General features: G+C 41.1%; 1 protein-coding gene across 3 annotated transcripts in view; it reads left to right on the top strand.

The window, feature by feature from the left end:
* Positions 1–19505, top strand: part of USP10 (ubiquitin specific peptidase 10) — a 72068-nt gene that overhangs the window by 1647 nt on the left and 50916 nt on the right. The gene's annotated exons all lie outside the window — the stretch shown is intronic.

Consider the following 19505-nt stretch of genomic DNA (forward strand, 5'->3'; position numbering starts at 1 on the left):
TTTTCTTGATGGAGAATGACAGACCTTTTTTGTATTGATGATTAGTTCATTAAGTCTCCATCTTTTTTTCTGCAAAGAAAAAGCACACAACTGATAACTTACGTTTATGTTGTAGCAGTTAAAGAGGATTATACATGCAGCTTTGCTCTTTTTCTAATACACTTTTCACAGTGAGTATCTTCAAGGCCACTTAACCAACTGTGGGTAGTACTACTGTTAGTGCGACTATTCTGTAGATAAGTGAAGCATGTAAGTCTTTACAGGATCAGGACTGAAGTTTGTGTATCCTTCAGAAAATGAACTTGCAGATTTTTTTTAAATCAATCATCTTGGCACTTTACAGTTGTCATATGCTGATATTTGTTCACTGTCACTCACATTATTCCTGAAGATAGTCTAGTTTTTTTTAAATTTTTGCTTAAATCTCTATGACCATGTACTGTTATAATCCAGTTCTGCATATTGTTTTTATTCTGGCATCACTGTAGGTGCTGGTGATAGTAGTATTGTAAGAAGGCATGCTTTAAATGCTAAAGTAGGAAGAGAATATTATTTGGGAAAAAATAAATTTATGAATGCATCCTCAGGACTGCAGTTCCCAAAAGGGGAACCTGAAGAGAAAAAGTTCTTTACATACTTGTTTTGTGTGTGGAAATGCAATTTTAGATGTAGATGTGATTTTTTTTTTAATTTTTTTTTAAATAATTTTAAGAAGAGACAATATTAGAGTGAAATGGAGTGAGTATGTTTTGATATGACTTGTCTATTAGTATGAGACTATACCACATTGCTAATTTATTAACACATTATGTGCATACCATCATGAAGAGACCCAGTAAAGGTATAAAGCATTTATTTTTCATGTGACTATGAACTAAATTTGTTTATCTTGATTGAGAAATATTTGTCTCCAAGGAAAAGTTATTCTGCTTTTCTATGACTGTTTTGGGAACCATGAAACATGCAGTCTGTTTTCAGCAGAGCAATGTCATCATCCAGAGAGTTTCACTTTAATGGAGTGGAGAAAGCAAATACAGCGGGCTTTAATTCCATGTTTACTGTATTTTTATTTCTGTTGAAGTGATAGTACATGACATTTTGAAAGGAGTATCTTGAAATGACAGTTTTGACAATGTGCTGTACAAAATGCATTTCAGAATATCCCAATATAATTCAAATATACTCGTCACTTTTGGCTTTTTATTTAATGAAGCTGTTTCATAATCATTTTAATCAGACACTTAAACACTCCTATCACTCTACTATACTTATGGGTGTGTACTTCTGAGCACATTTAGAATCTGTTAGGTTTTTTTCCCCCTCTCTTCAAAGACAGAACTTGAAATAAACCTGTTGCATCACTGCTTGAGTCCTATTACAGGTATTAAGCTTTGTTTTAACATTAGCTGTGTTTGAAGCTATATTACATTAAGAAAGCTTAAAAAATCCTACTCTTAAAATAAAACCATTTTCATTCTTCAGCAAATAAATGTTGGAAGTTTCTTTATTGGAAGTATTAATACACAGCGCTAATCATGAACGCTAGGAACAGTTCCTATTTCTGTTTATTTTCTTTTATCAGTTAGGTGGAATTAGTTGTATGACAAACTTCATGCATAAACCTTGTGAAAACAGATTCAATGGGGAAAGGATTACAAAAGTGGGATGAATCATTTCTTGCTTGTTTGTTCTTTGACAAGATTAATTTAGTGCCACACAAGTAACTAGAAGGCAAATTTGTAACTTTTTCAGTCTGCTGCCCCCCTTCCAAAAAAAATTCTAGAGGACAGTACTGGTTCAGAGACCTTTTTTTAGAATTGCTACTGCAGTTTGCTTATTTAATGATTTTTGTAGTGTCAGTTTAGGGAGCCTGTTTGTTGCTTAGACACACTGCTACCTCCATTCATGTAACTAGTTCTAAAGTTGAAGGGGGGGGAAAGTGATGCTTTTGCATATAGATAAAGTATGCTGTTCAGTTTCTATTTGTTGTGATACATGTGCAGCATGCTGTGTCATACAAAACAGACAAATCTGTTTGTAATAGAACTTGCTGTCCTTGGGCCATTGGATTATAGTCATTTGTCACTTTAATGCCATTTCAGCAATGTAGATGTTCATTTACAAAGAATTACACATGCTAGAACTGCAGTTTTTCTTCTTAGTGGAAGTGCTTTATTTGTGACCATTTAACATACAATTTAGGATTAAGGAACATTGTACAGAACAAAGGTACTTAATAGTAGAAAAGCCTCATGGCATATTTGATACATTTTAAAATTGGGATTAGAAATCCCTATTTCTGTTCTGTGTAATTACTAGTTTCTTATTTTAGTGAATAGAACTGTACAGACCTTTTGGGTGATATTACCAGTGATGGGTCAGTGTTTTCTGGGGTGGGCGAAAGAAGGGGTAGAACCTTTCCCCTCTCCCCCCCTTTTGTCTAAATACACCTCTACCCCGATATAACACGGTCCTCGGGAGCCACAAAATCTTACCGCATTATAGGTGAAACTGCATGATATCGAACTTGTTTTGATCCACCGGAGTGCGCAACCCCCCCCCCCCCGAGCACTGCTTTATCGCGTTATATCCGAATTCGTGTTATATCAGGTCGCGTTATATCGGGGTAGAGGTGTAGTATAATAGGGTTATACTGTTTTAGATTACTTAAAAGATATAACTTTGTACAAATCAAAGTTATTGTTAATGTATTCAAAGTTTAACTCTATAGACTTGTTTGTTAAAATTAGTTAAGTTATTGTGCTAATGAAGCACAGCAGTGTGTATTTGATTATTAGATTCAGCAGTCTTAATACCTAGTTTATTTGCATCTGATCCGAACAACACCATTGTATTTTCTACTTCTCTGGGGCTTCAAATAGCCCAAGTTAGTTAACCTTCGGAGTATGCTGTAAGGCCTCTCTTTTTCTCCCTTGCTTATACAGAGATGGGTAAGATTGGGTGATCCTTGGGTGGGAGATTGTCTTGGAGGGGCTTATTAAAATTCTGTTTATACTGTTGTGTATTGTTTTCAGGAATGCATTTTTAAAAGATTGTCAAGGATACCCAGAGCCTACTGTGGATTTTTATTTTGTAGTGTAGGAGAAATTGAAATAAATGTTTAACATTCTGTGCATGTGACACTGGTTGTAGTTATTAATCATGTAAGCAGTGATGTAAATTTACATGGGCTTTGTAAATGAAGCATAAGACGTGTTCTTTGTTCCATATAGTTTATAATCTAAGGATGGTGTGGTTGTGGAATCACTGTCATAATATGTATTGTTAAAATTTAATTAACTGGGAATCAAGAATAGTTTTCTATTCTGTAGCTATCTTTTATTTTGATAAGTGTTGGGGATTGGCCCAAGTATTTTGGAATTCAGATAATAAACTTTAAAAGGATTGCCAGTCTGCAGTTCACTATTGTATCTTGTTACTCTTGCACCTCTGTCTGCTGCCACTAGTTTGAATATTTGGGTAATTCATTTGAATGGATTGTTGTGATCTTCGTGTACAGCACATCATGAAGCTAGGGAAAATTCTTTTAAAGTGGGGAAGAGGATCTGGAGGTCTTCAAAAAGAGGGAGGAGAAGAATGTTATAGGAAAGCTCTCGGTATAAAAAAATATAGTTTCCAAGCTTCCCCTGAAGATAATGTGTGGGGAAACATTTAAAAAAAGTATTAAAAGATTGATTTCCCCCCAATAATAGTGTGCATGGTAGATGCTTTTTAGGGTATTGTTTTGTTGGAACTGGGCTAAATATCCTAGAACCACAATAATAGTGCGGTGTGATCTGTATTCCCTGAGTGCAGTGGAAAGGATTTTTCATTTCATACATCACTTACAATTTACTGCAGTAATTTCACAAAGTCAGGGCATCTCCTCTTAACTCTTAGTTCTTTTCCCATTGAAAGCTACATATTTGTCATGGATTTACCAGCATTATTACAATCCATATTAGAAGTAAAGAAGCTGTACAACCTTCACACACAGAAAAAGAGAACTTATTTGTGGTGGAAATCATGGTGTTGAAAACTCCTGGTGGTTGTTGCTCTGCAGACATCAAAACAATTTTCAATCCAAAGCAATACCTATTGAAAAAAGGCCCTTGTTACCATGATGTGTATTTTACCGTTTTGCCATAGGCAGAGCATTGATCTTTACATATTGTGAAACTTAAAGATTGCTTATCCACATCATGCTTTTATTTTTAACAGTTTAACAAAATACTAATACAAACTTATTCAAGGTTTCAAATTCAGTATGTGGTCACCAGAAACTTGCACTTTTGTTTTTCAAGCCACCACATTTTCTTTTGCCCCCGAGGCATAGATCCTGTACTGCAGGATTGAATTCTTGCTACACAAAAACATTTTTACTCTGCCCTCAATTGTTCTTTGGCCAATTGCCTGGCCCAGTACAGATCTGGAATAGGGGAACAGATTCAGAGCCAGCCTCCCTTCCCGTCTTGCGAGGCAGGAGGTAATGGGAGCAGAATGCAAACAAAGGGAAGTGAGGTGTTTGTAAATTTCTGTATGGTGTAAAAGTACCAAATTATTCCAGAAAAGACATGGGGTGGAGTAAAGAGAGAGAGGAAAAATGAATTGCTTAATTTTAAGGTGGAGGTTGGATTTGTTTCAGCTGCCTGCCTAATGATACTTGTTTTACAGTAGCTCTTATAGGCTTCAACCAAGATAGGCACTGTAAACGACAGTGCCCAACTTAAAAAAAGTTATGATCTGAATAGATGAACTGCACAAAGGGAGAGGAGAAACAAAGGCATATAGTGGTAAAGTGACTTGTAGTACAGCAGGTCAATGGCTGAATTGGGGATAGAATCTGGATCTCTTTGAGTCCCAGTCCAGTGCCCTATCCACTGGACCATGCTGCCTCTAGTAGTGGTGTCTAATTGGACTGGTAATAAAAGAAAGTGAGAAATAATGCCCCTGTACAATGGAAATCCTCAGTCCCTTTCATCGCTTGTCTCCTCCAAAAAAAATGTAACTCATTGCTATTTGAATTTCTGGTGTGTGATCTATTACTATTCATTGAAGTAAAATCCTAATGTAAGGTGTATTGAAAATCAAATGAAAGTTAAATCTTTTAAAATAATTATTTAAATTAGTTGTGCCCTTCCACCCTTGATGAATAACGCTTAAGACAGAAAATAAATATTCATAAATTATTTACATGATCATTTAAACATATTTTTGTATTTGTGTTTTAGTAGGGAAGAACTAATTTTACTGACAACTTCTTGAGATTAAAAGCAACAACAACAAAAAAATAAAGTACATAATAAAACCATACAAGAGTGGAGAGGAATAGTCCAGTTTCAAAATATAAAAAGTAAAACTGTAAGAGTAAAATTTGCTTAGTCACCCAAGTCCCATTCTCTGTCTTGGCAAATTTGTGTTCTATTCACAAACAAAATTGGATTATGGTAGTTACCTCTGCTACTTAATAATCCAACTTTGCTAGGGAGCTGCCTATCTAAGGCACCTCCAAAAGAAGAGTTTACCAACCTGAGATACCTTAATGTTGCCAAGAGCCTACTCACCCAAGTTTGCTTTGTTAGTTAGGGTAAAGATAATGAACATGTTACCATGATTAGTACTTGTGGTTATTATATAGAGGCCATAAAGGGTTTTTATTGTCATTGCTGGGGTCTGACTTTAGCTGCAGAATAAAAGTTCCACAGGATTGTTACTGATATCAACCATGAAAGCAGTGTAGTGGAGAGTGCTAATTAAGTTATTCTGAAAGTATTCTTTCAATTGATTTTCGCTTCATGTAGTTTCCGTCAAAAGCCTTCTTTGGGCTATGGCTGTCATATTGCCTGTTCTTACTTTTTTCATATTCTAAATCTTAAACAGTGCACAAGTACAATTTAAGGCACACTGAGGTTTCATTTTTCATCACCTCTGAGTGGACTAGCAATCAGAATGGATTACGTAGTGCTGACAACACACTCTCTCCAACCTTCCAGTCAGCCAGCTTGGCCTTGCCTATCTCTTCCAACCCAAGTGTGATCAGGGACAACAGTTTGTGATCAGATCTGAGGTTGTCAGATTGACCTCTTTGCTTGTGTGGCCCACATTTTAATACATCGATCTCCTGTTCCTTTACATTTCTGTGAATGACATCCCCTTCGGTTCATGATGGCATAATATCTGGTGGCTACTACAGCAGTTGCCGACATGGAGAAGTATTATTAGGAAAGTATATCACATTTGAAGCTGTATCTAGTGCCAGTTTAACAGCTGGAAATAGAGCCAGCAGTATGTGTCACTTGGCTTTCTGTGGGCCACCAGCAAGTGCTCCACAGATCACAGCTTGGGAATATCTTGATTGTGCTGGGAAGACTTCAATGTGATCAACTTATTGCACAAGTTGCAGCAACAGTTTGGAGCCACAAGTGTTTAAGCAAGACTTTGCACACCATGCTTTGTACATTGGCAGTGCTTCATAATGACTTTTTGCGTGATAGCCGCTGTTTAAAATGTTAGGTTGTATATTAATTGTAGGCATTTTCTCATCTAATGAAGGCCAGAAAATAACTCTCCTAAAATCAGTTTAAGCACAAGGTTCAACACATCCCGTATACTTCAGGAGCAATCAAAAGTGGAACATACTGATTGTTGGCAAGCATGAAATCAGAAAAAAAGTTCTTATTCACTGAAGCCTTGTTAGTTTAGTTAGTATCCTCCAACTACTTGAACTAATGTGTAAGTAACAATGTGAGTGATTCTTGTACTGAAATATCTGCAGATTTTACTAGGAGTTTTTTTTTTTTTTTAAGTGGATTTGAAACCACACAGGAGAAAACACTAGTCACACCAGTACTCTATTCTATTAATGTGCTGGTTAATATGTACTGTTTCTAAGTGAGGACTATGCTGACTTAACAGTAGTAAGATTAAAATCTCCAGAAATCTGATTTATGGTTTTGGAGCATTGTGGCTATTTTACCACTAATAGCATTTTAGAGTTCACCATCATCGTAAGTTCATTTAGTTTCAGAGGAAAGGAAGAGAAGTTAAACTTGATGAAGATGATAAACTGAGTTCTCTCACATTTCCAAAATCTAGTCTTCTTCACTCTTATATTCTTATTGGAATGTGCAAAAGGGACTAAAAAGATTTCAAGACAAATAAATTGCTATAAGAAAAACATAAAGGAAGAGTTTGTCAAAAGTTACAAAATAGTTAGGCCTTCTGCACTAAAACGTTACAAAATAGTTAGGCCTTCTGCACTGCAATGTTAGGTAGATATAAGTCACTTTGTGTCAATCTATTTGTGCATGTGTCTACGCTCAAATTTGTCTCCGGCCGATGTAAGGGGCCTTTTACAGCAGGGCAGTAAAACCACCTTCCTGAATGGCATAGATCCATGGTCAACCTACTGAGGTTGACACAGTGAACGTATAGATGCTGCATAACCTGTCGACCCTACCTGTCCTCCAGCAGATGTCCCACCATGCCCCATTCCCTGTGACAGTGATCATTCTGGTCACATTTTTAAACTCGTCTGCCCAGGGGCTAGAGACTGGAAATTGCTCCCTCTTTAAGTTCCTTGTGTGTCTTTTTCATGATTGCTCACCTTGCTGAGCACACCTAGCAGCTCACCTTTGTTGTGTGCAACTGCCCAGCCACGTACTCAGGCCTTGTCTACACGACTGCTTAAGTCGATGTACGTTATGTTGCTGAGGGGTTTAATCCCTTCCCCCCGAGTGATGTCACTTAGCGCTGTGTCGTTGGGAGGTGCTCTCCCATCGACTTACTGCATCTTCACCAGACCCGCTAAATCGACGCTGCTGGATTGATGACAGCGACACCGATTTAGCACAGTAGTGGAAACAAGCCCTAAGAGGGATACTAGACACATTCCTGCCTGGAGTAGGTAGGAAGCATTGGCTCTCCTGGACCTGTGAGGAAAAGAGGCTGTGCCAAGCACAGCTACAGACCAGCCATAGAAACATGGACATCTACAAGCAGGTTGTACAGGGAATGCAGGCGAAGGGGTATGACAGGGATCAGTAGCAATGTTGTGTGAATGAGAAGGAGTTTTGTCAGGATGCCACGTAGATCTCGTGCTGTGCTGCAGACCTGCCACTTCTATAAGGAACTGCATGCCGTACTTGGCAGAGACCCCAGTCGCACCCTGCAGAGCACTGTGGATATGTTGGAAGACTCTGAGACATAGACTCCTGCTATGAACAGCCAGGGCTGGGGTGGGAGAAGATGCGGCGGGGGACTCCAGCCATGCAACGAGCCAAGACCTATTTGAGACTCCTCCACAGTTTAGCCAGTCCTGCCAGGCAGGTGCAAATGAGCCTGTTGAAGGGGAAAGGAACTCTGGTAATTCTGTGCATGCATTTTTCCTTATAGTATTTAAATGTAAAGATGGTGCCCATCCACATGTTAACAAGACAAAGGTATCAAATTTTTATTCTTTTACTTTTACAAGAAGAGGTAGAGGAACCACAAAGAGAAGTAGAGTTGGCATCTGTTTTTCATTCCCCTTTTGAGTTAGGTAAGGCCAGGAGAATGTGAAGCTGGTTATGTACATAGGGATATTCCTTTTGTCGCTTGAGAGATCTTGATTAAACTTTCATGTAGATGCTCTGCATTTTTTTCCCCAAAGGTTACTAGGAATGTCTACCTTATTTCTTCCTCCTCAGTAGGATAGTTTCTCACCACTCTGCAGTGTTTGGCTGGCAACATTGCAGTAAACGGGCTAGCAGCATACGGGGCCTGGCAACTTTGGGATGCCAGTAGCAGCTGCGTTCTATGTGCCTTTGTCACCCTCGGAAGTGGGAGATCAGCTAAAATCACCACCACGTATGAAAAACAGTGCCAATATTCAGTGCCATTGCCCTATACTCATACAATAGGGAGCAAAATTTTATAGCTTCATGTAATAGAAAATCCTTCCCCACGTTCCCCTTGCTGTTGGGAGACATACTCATCACGGCTGGGGCTGGAGAGCAGTGCTGTGTTGAGTTGTTCCAAAACTGAAGTGTCAATAAGCATTTCTTATTAAAATTGTTTATGGAAATAAGGGAAAGGAGTTTTGAAACTTTCCCCTTTCCCTTGTGGCTGTAAATCCAATGGTACGTATGTCTGTTTTTATCAGCAGCTTCTGGCGTGGCTGCCTTGAGGGGTGCCCCCTCTAGAACGCCTGTCCCTGAGGATGAGAAAGAAGAGGACTAGGGAGGACGTGTTCTGTGAGAGTCTGAAAGCCAGTGAGTGCTGCATCGAACTGTAAACTAAGGACTGGAGGGCCAGTATGACTGACAGTATGGAGAAAGACAGGACAGGAAAAAGACCTAGGAGTCCCAGCAAGACAAGGAGAGCAAGATGCACCAGGACATAATGGGGCTTCTAAGGCAGCAGACCCAACTGCTGCAGACATTGCTTGGCCTGCAGGTCCAAAAATCCTCGACTCTCCACCCTCTGCTGTTCTTGGAGTATTCCGTGCTTGCTGCTCCTAACCATTCAACTTCACATATGGGATCCTGGGGTGCATTCTTATCCCTACCACTCCACTCTGGAGGACTTCAAGGAAAGCCACAGCTTCACATACACTGACCTGTGAGAACCACAACTGGTGCATGTGTAGCCACAACAGACTACCTTTGTGTACTCAGATGAACACATGCCCACTTCTTTTCTAATTTTAAATTTTCACTGTGTTCAGTTATGTTAAAAACTTGTATAACATTGGCTGTGGTTTTTGTTTTTTTGCACATTGATTTTTCTGCACTTCTCCCCACTCTATAAAGTTCTATTTTTGGATAATCAAATTATCTTATTAGTTTACAACAAATATTGCAGAATGTATAGAAGTGGTCAAAGGAAACAGTAAATACACACCGAGCACCACAGAATTCATAGCTTCAGGAAAACACCCAGCAATGTTTTGTAAACGTACAGCAAGCACCCCAGAATTCTTAGCAGCACTCAAAGCTCCAGGTTCAGAAAACACTCCAGCATAGAACATTACTGTGGCTGACCATTAAAGTGCTCTTCCAAAGCTGCCCTCAACTGCATAGCTCCATGTTGAGCTCTTGTAATGCCCCTTGTGTCTGGCTATTCCAAGTTAACAGACAGCTTCTCCACTTCCACCCTAGTGGCAGTGTTCCCCCCTTTGCCTCACACACATTATTCAGGAGACAACATGTAGCTATAACCATTGGTCTCTTTTTCTCCCTGAGATCCAGTCTAGTGAGTAAACACTGTTAGCGGCCCTTCAGTTCACCAAAAGTACATTGAACAGTCATTCGGCACCTGATGAGCTAATAGTTGAATCTTTCCTTGGTACTCTCGAGATGACCAATGTAGGGCTTCATGAGAAAGGGGTAGGCTGGGTCCCCCAGAGTCACTATTGGCATTTGATTATTGCCAGTGGTAATCTGATGGTTGGGGAATGTGTCCCTGCTTGCAGCTTTCTGAACAGTCCTATATCTTTAAAGATGCGTGCATCATCCACTTTCCCGAGCAGCCACCAGTGTTTGCATAACCGTAGAAAAGTAGCATTTTCTGTTGATGTACTCTGAGGCAAGGTGGGCTGGTTCAAAAATTAGGGGTATGCATGCTATACTAACCTAATTGCCTTCTATGATGAGATAATTGGCTCTGTGGATGAGGGGAAAGCAGTGGACGTGTTATTCCTTGACTTTAGCAAAGGTTTTGCTGGCAAGAATACTGTGGGAGACCATCAAGTTAAAGAAGGATGAATGAACTATAAGGTGGATAGAAAGCTGGCTAGATCATCAGGCTCAACATGTAGTGATCAATGGCTCCACGTCTAGTTGGCAGCCGGTATCAAGCGGAGTGCCCCAAGGGTTGGTCCTGGGGCCAGTTTTGTTCAGTATCTTCATTAATGATCTGGAGGATGGTGTGGATTGCACCCTCAGCAAGTTTGCAGATGACACTAAACTGGGAGGAGTGGTAGATATGCTGGAGGGTAAGGATAGGATACAGAGGGACCTAGACAAATTAGAGGATTGGGCCAAAAGAAATCTGACGAGGTTCAACAAGGATAAGTGCAGAGTCCTTCACTTAGGACGGAAGAATCCCATGCACTGCTACAGACTAGAGACCGAGCGGCTAGGCAGCAGTTCTGCAGAAAAGGACCTAGGGGTTACAGTGTACGAGAAGCTGGATATGAGTCAACAGTGTGCCCTTGTTGCCAAGAAAGCTAACAGCATTTTGGGCTGTATAAGTAGGGGCATTGCCAGCAGATGGAGGGACGTGATCATTCCCCTCTATTTGACATTAGTGAGGCCTCATCTGGACTCCTGTGTCCAGTTTTAGTCCCCACACTACAAGAGAGATGTGGAAAAATTGGAAAGAGTCCGGCGGAGGGCAACAAAAATTATTAGGGGGCTGGAGCACTCGATTTATGAGGAGAGGCTGAGGGAACTGGGATTATTTAGTCTGCAGAAGAGAAGAATGAGGGGGGATTTGATAGCTGGTGTCAGCTACCTGAAAGGGGGTTCCAAAGAGGATGGATCTGTTCTCAGTGGTAGCAGATGACAGAACAAGGAGTAATGGTCTCAAGTTGCAGTGGGGGAGGTTTAGGTTGGATATTAGGAAGAACTTTTTCACTAGGAGGGTGGTGAAGCACTGGAATGGGTTACCTAGGGAGATGGTGGAATCTCCTTCCTTGGAGGTTTTTAAGGTCAGGCTTGACAAAGCCCTGGCTGGGATGATTTAGTTGAGGATTAGTCCTGCTTTGAGCAGGGAGTTGGACTGGGTGACCTCCTGTGGTCCCTTCCAACCCTGATATTCTGATTCTATCTGTTGTCTTACCATAGTTTGGGAACCCCATTGCTCACATCCATCTGTGTCTTGCACATTGCTGAGAGTCACAATCCTGCATATCCATGTTAATCGTCTCCTGCTAACTACTCACATGACAATGGACCCCACAGTGAATTTTCCAACTCCAAAATTATTTCCCACTGACTGGTAGCAATTTGATGATTCAAGCTTCCAGAGTGTGATCGTCACTCATTTCTCCACTTTCAATGTAGCTCTTATGAAGGTATCTCTGTGCTGAAGGGCTGGGGCGAGCTCGGGGCACTGTTTCAGGCATTTGGCCTTTCACATTCAGAATTTATGCACCTGCGTCTTGTCATCCCAAATATGCATCATGATGCGATCCCACCAATCAGTTCTCATTTCTAGGGCCCAGAAGTGGCGCTTCACCATTTGCAGCTGTGCCAGAATGCCACCAACAATCTTGAATTGTTTTTCACTGTGTCCCTCAGCAAACTGTCCTAGAAGAAATCCTCATAGCCCAAGTTGTTGAAATCCTTCCTGATGGTCTACAAACACAGGAGAATTGTGTGTCCTGTATTTGCAACATTTATGATAATAGCCCAGAACTCTGTGGGCTCCATGCTTGTCCGGGATGGTAGAGACCAAAAAGTCTTGTCCAGGTTTGTGGGACTGTCAGTGTTTAACAAATAGGCATTCACTACATGTTTAGGGGAGAAAGAATCCCAGATCTGCTATTAGACTGTGTAATTTTCTCCCAAGGGAAGTAGTAAAACCCCCATCATTCGGGCCATTTAAAATTGGACAAAGCATTTGTAAATGCACATTAGTAAATGTGCAGTAGATAATGATACTGCATTGACCATAAGATAAGAAGTTTATTAGATTATTTAAGCCATTTTAAAGTTGTTTTTATTAGTTAAATAAAACTACCATGAAAGTGCTAGGTACATAAGAGAAAAACAAGTTGATCAAAACATGTTTGCATTTAAAACTAACGTACATAGTTAAATAAAAGAAGTATTATGTGTAATGACTGAATTGGACTGATGTTTCTGGTCACCACATCCTTCAGGATTTTAGAATTGGTAGATCTCATCTTCTCACACCTTATTTTTATTCATAGGATGAATAGGAAGAAGGAAAATAAGTTTTCCTGCTTTTTCAACTTCCAGTTGGTTTCTCAGTTTTGAGTGAACTAGTTGTTGAACTGAACTAGTTGAATAAACTGAAATGAGGAAAATAATCTCTCTGTACCTGCAGAGCAGGCTACTGTAATCTAAAGTTGGTTTAGCACTTCCACAAACTCTGGTTCTAGGTGCTTTGCCAGTGACTTTCACCAGTTCAGTGGTGTAACTTTATTTAAAACTTCAGCAGAGCAAACAGATACAGTTTGAATGTTTTCATTTAATTTAAATTATATTAATAGGTTATAGTAATGTTAGACCTCAACATAGGCTGTCATAATATCAAATTTAATTTTAAATGGTCTTATTTTTAAAAAGAGAGATGCATTTTATTAAAATTGGGATTTTAAAAATTGCCTTTGCAACCTGTATTTGCCCCAGGGTGCGTATACATTATGGTAGTGTTTAATTACATGGTCATGTACTATTTTTTTCCCCTCAGATCTGCTTCCTTGTTCAAAGCAGAGATTCGCTGGTGTTCACTTAATGAGCAGTCTATGCAATATTTTGTTTTATCCTCATTGTTCCGTGTGTGGCTCCATGCCTTATTCACTGTACACTATTCAAACCCTGCTCTGGAGATATTAATTGCCTCATGGGCCTTTTATTATGGCCCTCAACATTATAGTTTCTAAGTACTTTTCAAACATTAATTTATTTTCTAAACACCCTGGTGAGATGAGAGAGTGGCATTATGTCGAGTTTGCAGATGAGGAACTGAGGCACAGAAGCTAAGGTTAGAAATTTCCATGAATTCAGAATGCCCAATTTGAAACATCTAGGACCTGATAATCTAGCATTTATATAGTGCTTCATTTGTTCAAAGCACAGTTCCCATTGATTTCAGTTACTGCTGTGAATATTGTGCACTTCTGTAAATCAGACCCCAGGATATCAAGTTGGATACCCAACAATGTGGCAGAGGCAGGGACAGAATCCAGTTCTCCAGGGCAGCATTCAGCTGCCTTAACTATCAGACTGTACGTTTGGTTTTTCTGCAATCCCCTGCTTCCTTCACTAGATGCCTTCCAGCATCTGCTACAGATGAGGCAGGGGTGCTTCCTTCATGACGCAAACCTGATTCATCCCCAAAGTAAGTCTGTCTTGTCATAAGAATAGCCCTACTGGGTCAGACCAAAGGTCCATCTAGTCCAGTATCCGGTCTTCTGACAGTGGCCAGTGCCAGGTGCCCCAGAGGGAATGAAAAGAACAGATAATCATCAAGTGGGGGGAGGGATAGCTCAGTGGTTTGAGCATTTGCCTGCTAAACCCAGGGTTGTGAGTTCAGTCCTTGAGGGGCCCATTTAGGGATCTGGGGCACAAATCTGTCTGGGGCTTGGTCCTGCTTTGAGCAGGGGGTTGGACTAGATGATCTCCTGAGGTCCCTTCCAACCCTGATATTCTATGATCTTCTAAGTGATCCATCCCCTGTCGCTCATTCCCAGCTTCTGGCAAACAGAGGCTAGGGACACCATTCCTGCCCATCCTGACCTATCCTCCATGAATTTATCTAGTTCTTTTTTGAATCCTGTTATGGTCTTGGCCTTCACAACATCTTTTGGCAAGGAGTTCCACAGGTTGACTGTGCGTTGTGTGAAGAAATACTTCCTTTTATTTGTTTTAAACCTGCTGCCTATTAATTGTATTTGGTGACTCCTAGTTCATGTTATGAGAAGTAGTAAACAGCACTTCCTTATCTACTTTCTCTACACCAGTCATGATTTTATAGACCTCAATCATATCTCCCCTTAGCCGTCTCTTTTCCAAGCTGAAAAGTCCCAGTCTTATTAATCTCTCCTCATACGGAAGCTGTTCCATACCCCTAATCATTTTTGTTGCCTTTTTCTGAATCTTTTCCAATTCCAATACATCTTCTTTGAGATGGGGCGACCACATCTACACACAGTATTCAAGATGTAAATAAATAGTAATGCATTGGAAAGCATAAATAAATAAATAGTAATGCACATTGGAAAGCATAATCCCAACTATACATATAAAATGATGGGGTCTAAATTAGCTGTTACCACTCAAGAAAGATCTTGGAGTCATTGTGGATAGTTCTCTGAAAATAGAGATTCAAAGCACAGAAAATATCATATAGAGGCAACATGATATTTTCTGTCCTATGATCTATCCCTTTCTTAATTATTCCTAGCATTCTGTTTGCTTTTTTGACTGCCGCTGCACATTGAGTGGATATTTTCAGAGAACTATCCACAATGACTCCAAGATCTTTCTTGAGTGGTAACAGCTAATTTAGACCCCATCATTTTATATGTATAGTTGGGATTATGTTTTCCAATGTGCATTACTTTGCATTTATCAACATTAAATGTCATCTGCTATTTTGTTGCCCAGTCACCCAGTTTTGAGAGATCCTTTTGTACCTCTTCTCAGTCTGCCTGGGTCTTAACTATCTTTAAGAATTTTATATTATCTGCAAATTTTGCCACCTCACTGTTTACCCCTTTTTCCAGATCATTTATGAATATCTTGAATAGGATGGGTCCCAGAACAGACCTCTGGGGACACCACTATTTATTTACCTCTCTCCATTCTGAAAACTGACCATTTATACCTACTCTTTGTTTCCTATCTTTTAACCACTTACCAGTCCATGAAAGCACCTTCCCTCTTATCCCATGGCAGCTTACTTTGCATGAGAGCCTTTGGTGAAGGACCTTGTCAAAGGCTTTCTGAAAATCCACTGAATGGGGCAGGTATCCTGTGGAAAAAAATAGTATGTGATTGCTTTATGATAATCTTTCATTATGTATGCACAATAAGTGGGAAGAATTAAGGTTTCCCAAGTATCTTTAATTCTGGCATTTCCTATCTTTCCTAAAGTGATTGACTTTAAAACCGTAATTTTTTAAAACACTTTTTTATATAATTTCCATGTTTAAAAAAAAAAAAAAGATTTTACACTACATGGCATCATATTGACACATGGGGCATCAGCGGGGAAGTAATGTTTAGATTCAGTGAGCAGACCTCTGCCTTTTGAATTATGACTGTTAGTAAGTTGTCATTTTCTGTGTGGACTAGTACTGAAGGGGACGTAGGCAGAGATGCAGTTTGCCAGAGGGTTTCACAATATTTACCGACAGCAGAGGAATGGTGAGATTCAGGAATCTTTGGTTCCATCCAAGTCTCTGGAGGGGAGAGTTTTCTCTAGTAGTCAGACTCTTGTGCCTGTTCCCCCAGAAGCACAACACCTGCCCCAACCCCTCCAGCCAGTCCCCTCCCAGTCCTGTCTGCTTTCCTACCACTGGGTCCTTGTGCCAGTCTCCTTGACCTTTGGGAGAAGATTGCAGAGTACCTCCATGAAAGTTTCCTTGAGATCTCTCAGAAGGATTCAAGGGACATCCCTGTGTACATAAACTGCTCTACATGGCTCCCCCTTGCCTAACTCTAGAGGGAAGTGAAAAGCAGATAACAACACTACCTCTTTTGTTGTACTGCTACCTCTTCTAGTATAAGTAAATTAATGAAAAGTTGATAGCTGTGTCTTCTTAAATTGGGGGCACCATCAGTACATCATTGTTATGGGAAGTACGATTACACACTTACCTGAGGTTCTTCAGCTGTATTGGGTTCGCCCATGCTCGACTGCCAGGACCAACTGGACTGCAGAGGAGTCTGAAACAGGTTCTGGCTTGCAGCATAGCTGGGCACACTAGTCAGATCTCCCCTGTCCTCTTCCACTTCCTCATCCTTGCTGTTCATGCCTGGGCCCTATGACTCAGCTTTCTTGAAGGTATCCATGGTGGTCTGCAGGGTGGTAGTGGGGTCTCTTCCAAGTATGGCATGCAGGTCTAAGTTTTGGTACCGGATCAACTGTTGGCCTCCCTGGCCTTCTGACATGCTAACACAGTTCCTTCACTTTCATGTGGCACTGCTGCTAGTCCCTGTTGTACCCTTCTGCATCCCCCTTGCAATCTGCTCAGAAATGTTCACTTTTCTGTAGCTTGTCCGTAGCTGTGCTTGCACAGCTTCTTCTCCCCACAGGCTCAGGAGATCCAGTATCTCCTGTCTACTCCAAGCTGGACCAGATATAGATCATGTAGCTGGCATGGTCAGCTGGGCAGTTGCATACAACAGTGGAGAGCTGCTAGGTGTGGTCACCAAGATGGACAAGCAGGAAAAGGTATTTCAAAAATTGGCAAGGCTTAAAGGAGGGGTTGGGGGGCTTCTAGTTTCCATGACCACTGGTCTGTGGATTTCATAATTGTGACCCGGGTGGTCAGTGTCTGGCACTGAGACAGCTGCTTGGAGGATTGTTTGGGTCAATGTAAGTAATGCAGTTTCTACAGTCTTGCTGCGTCAACCTCAGTACCTCAACTGTGGCTCAGCTGTGTACCTGCACCTAAAAAGTCTCATAAAAACAAATCATGATTCAGCAAATGTTTTTGTTAGGAACATTTTTGGTAGATGTTAAATGCAGCGTTTTAAGTGTAGGTCTACCCTAAGAGCTATGGAGCAATTCTCTGAAATATGTCTTAAGGGTTCTGTTCTTTAGGTGTTAAGTGATGCTTTTGGGTGTTGAATAGCTGATATATAGCAGCTGCTTAAAGAATCCTTCAAGGACTTAATGTTTTTATGGTCTCATACGTTGGTCTTTAACTTCAAGCTGATAAATTACTTTATGTATATAAGGTGCCACAGGACTCTGTCACTTTTTACTGATCCAGACTAACACGGCTACCCCTCTGATACTTTATGTATGTAGTTTATGATTTTATGATTGTTTTGGTCTTGAGAAAAATAGGTTTTATGTGTGGCCTTTGTGTGAAGTATTGAGAACTGAAGATATTTGTATGTACACCTCTACCCCGATATAACGCGACCCGATATAACACAAATTTGAATATAATGTGGTAAAGCAGTGCTCCGGGGTGGGGGGGGGGGGGGGGAGCTGCGCACTCCAGCAGATCAAAGCAAGTTTGATATAACGTGGTTTCACCTATATCGCGTTAAGGTTTTTTTGGCTCCCGAGGACTGCGTTATATCGGGGTAGAGGTGTATATCAGTTTTATGTTTAGAAATACTTTTAATCAGGTTCTTGTAAGACTCCAAGTTCAAAAATGTTAAATCTTATGCATATTTTTGCAGTTGCTTGGAGCTGCAGCTTAAACTTCCTTTTTTAATTACTAGTGTATCCACCTATTATTTCTTTAAGGAAAGGAAACTGAGTTAAAAATATAAAATGCAATAGGGCTATATAACCTACCACAACCCAGCCTTTGATTTTATAGATGAAACAGCCGCTCACATTTTTAACTCTCAGATAACTTTTTATGTAACACAACTCCAGACTTGGATACGTACATCTCCGTATGGCCAAGAGGATTTATCTTGAGCAAGGGTAGGCGTTGGTAGCATTGTTGTTGTTCATCTGGGTTTTCTGAGGGAGGCGTGGATGATGTGGGAGAGTTTCACTGTTGTCATTGGAAGTTGCTGAGGAAAAGCACCTAGTCATATTCTTTGTGGCAACACCACCCTTTTTTTGGGCCCTCTCTGGCCACCATCAACAATTTCTGTGGCTACTTTGTCTGATGCATTGTATCATCTTATATTTCTAGACATTGAAAACTAGTCTCTTCCAGTCCTCTGCCTATTTCCTCAGTTTATTCAAATTCTCAGTCTATTTTTTAATAATCTATACTGTGCCAATGACCTTACTTTGCATCATATGTATATTTGGACACCATTCAACTAGTTCCACTTCCTAAGCCATAGTCTACACTATCAACTTATGTCGGTATAACTGTGTCGCTCAGGGGTGTGGATCTAACCCCGCGTAGATAGCACTATGTCTCACGTTGACATAGCTACTGCCTCTTGGAAGGTGGAGTATCTAAGCCAGTGGGAGAAGCTCTCCCATCGGCATAAATCAGGGGTCGGCAACGTTTGGCATGCGGCTCGCCAGGGTAAGCACCCTGGCGGGCCGGGCCAGGCCAGTTTATTTAATAATAGGATATCTCCATTATTATTATTATCTCCTAGAGATGGAAGGGACCTTGAAAGGTCATCAAGTCCAGCCCCCTGCCTTCACTAGCAGGACCAAGTACTGATTTTGCCCCAGATCCCTAAGTGGCCCCCTCAAGGATTGAACTCACAACCCTGGGTTTAGCAGGCCAATGCTCAAACCACTGAGCTATCCCTCCCCTACCTGCTGACGCGGCAGGTTTGGCCGATTGCGGCCCCCACTGGCCGTGGTTCGCCATCCCAGGCCAATGGGGGCGGCGGGAAACCGCGGCCAGCACATCCCTCGCCCGCGCTGCTTCCCGCCGCTCCCATTGGCCCGGGACAGCCAACCGCGGCCAGTGGGGGCCGCGATCGGCCGAACCTGCCGCGTCAGCAGGTAAATAAACTGGCCCGGCCCGCTAGGGTGCTTACCCTGGCGAGCCGCGTGCCAAACGTTGCCGACCCCGGCATAGATAGCGTCTTCACTAAGCGCTACAGTGGCGCAGCTGCAGCACTGTAAGTGTAGACAGGTCCTAAGTCTCTGAATAGGAT

This window comes from Chrysemys picta, chromosome 14 (assembly GCF_011386835.1).
Source record: "Chrysemys picta bellii isolate R12L10 chromosome 14, ASM1138683v2, whole genome shotgun sequence".
Lineage (NCBI taxonomy): Eukaryota > Metazoa > Chordata > Testudines > Emydidae > Chrysemys > Chrysemys picta.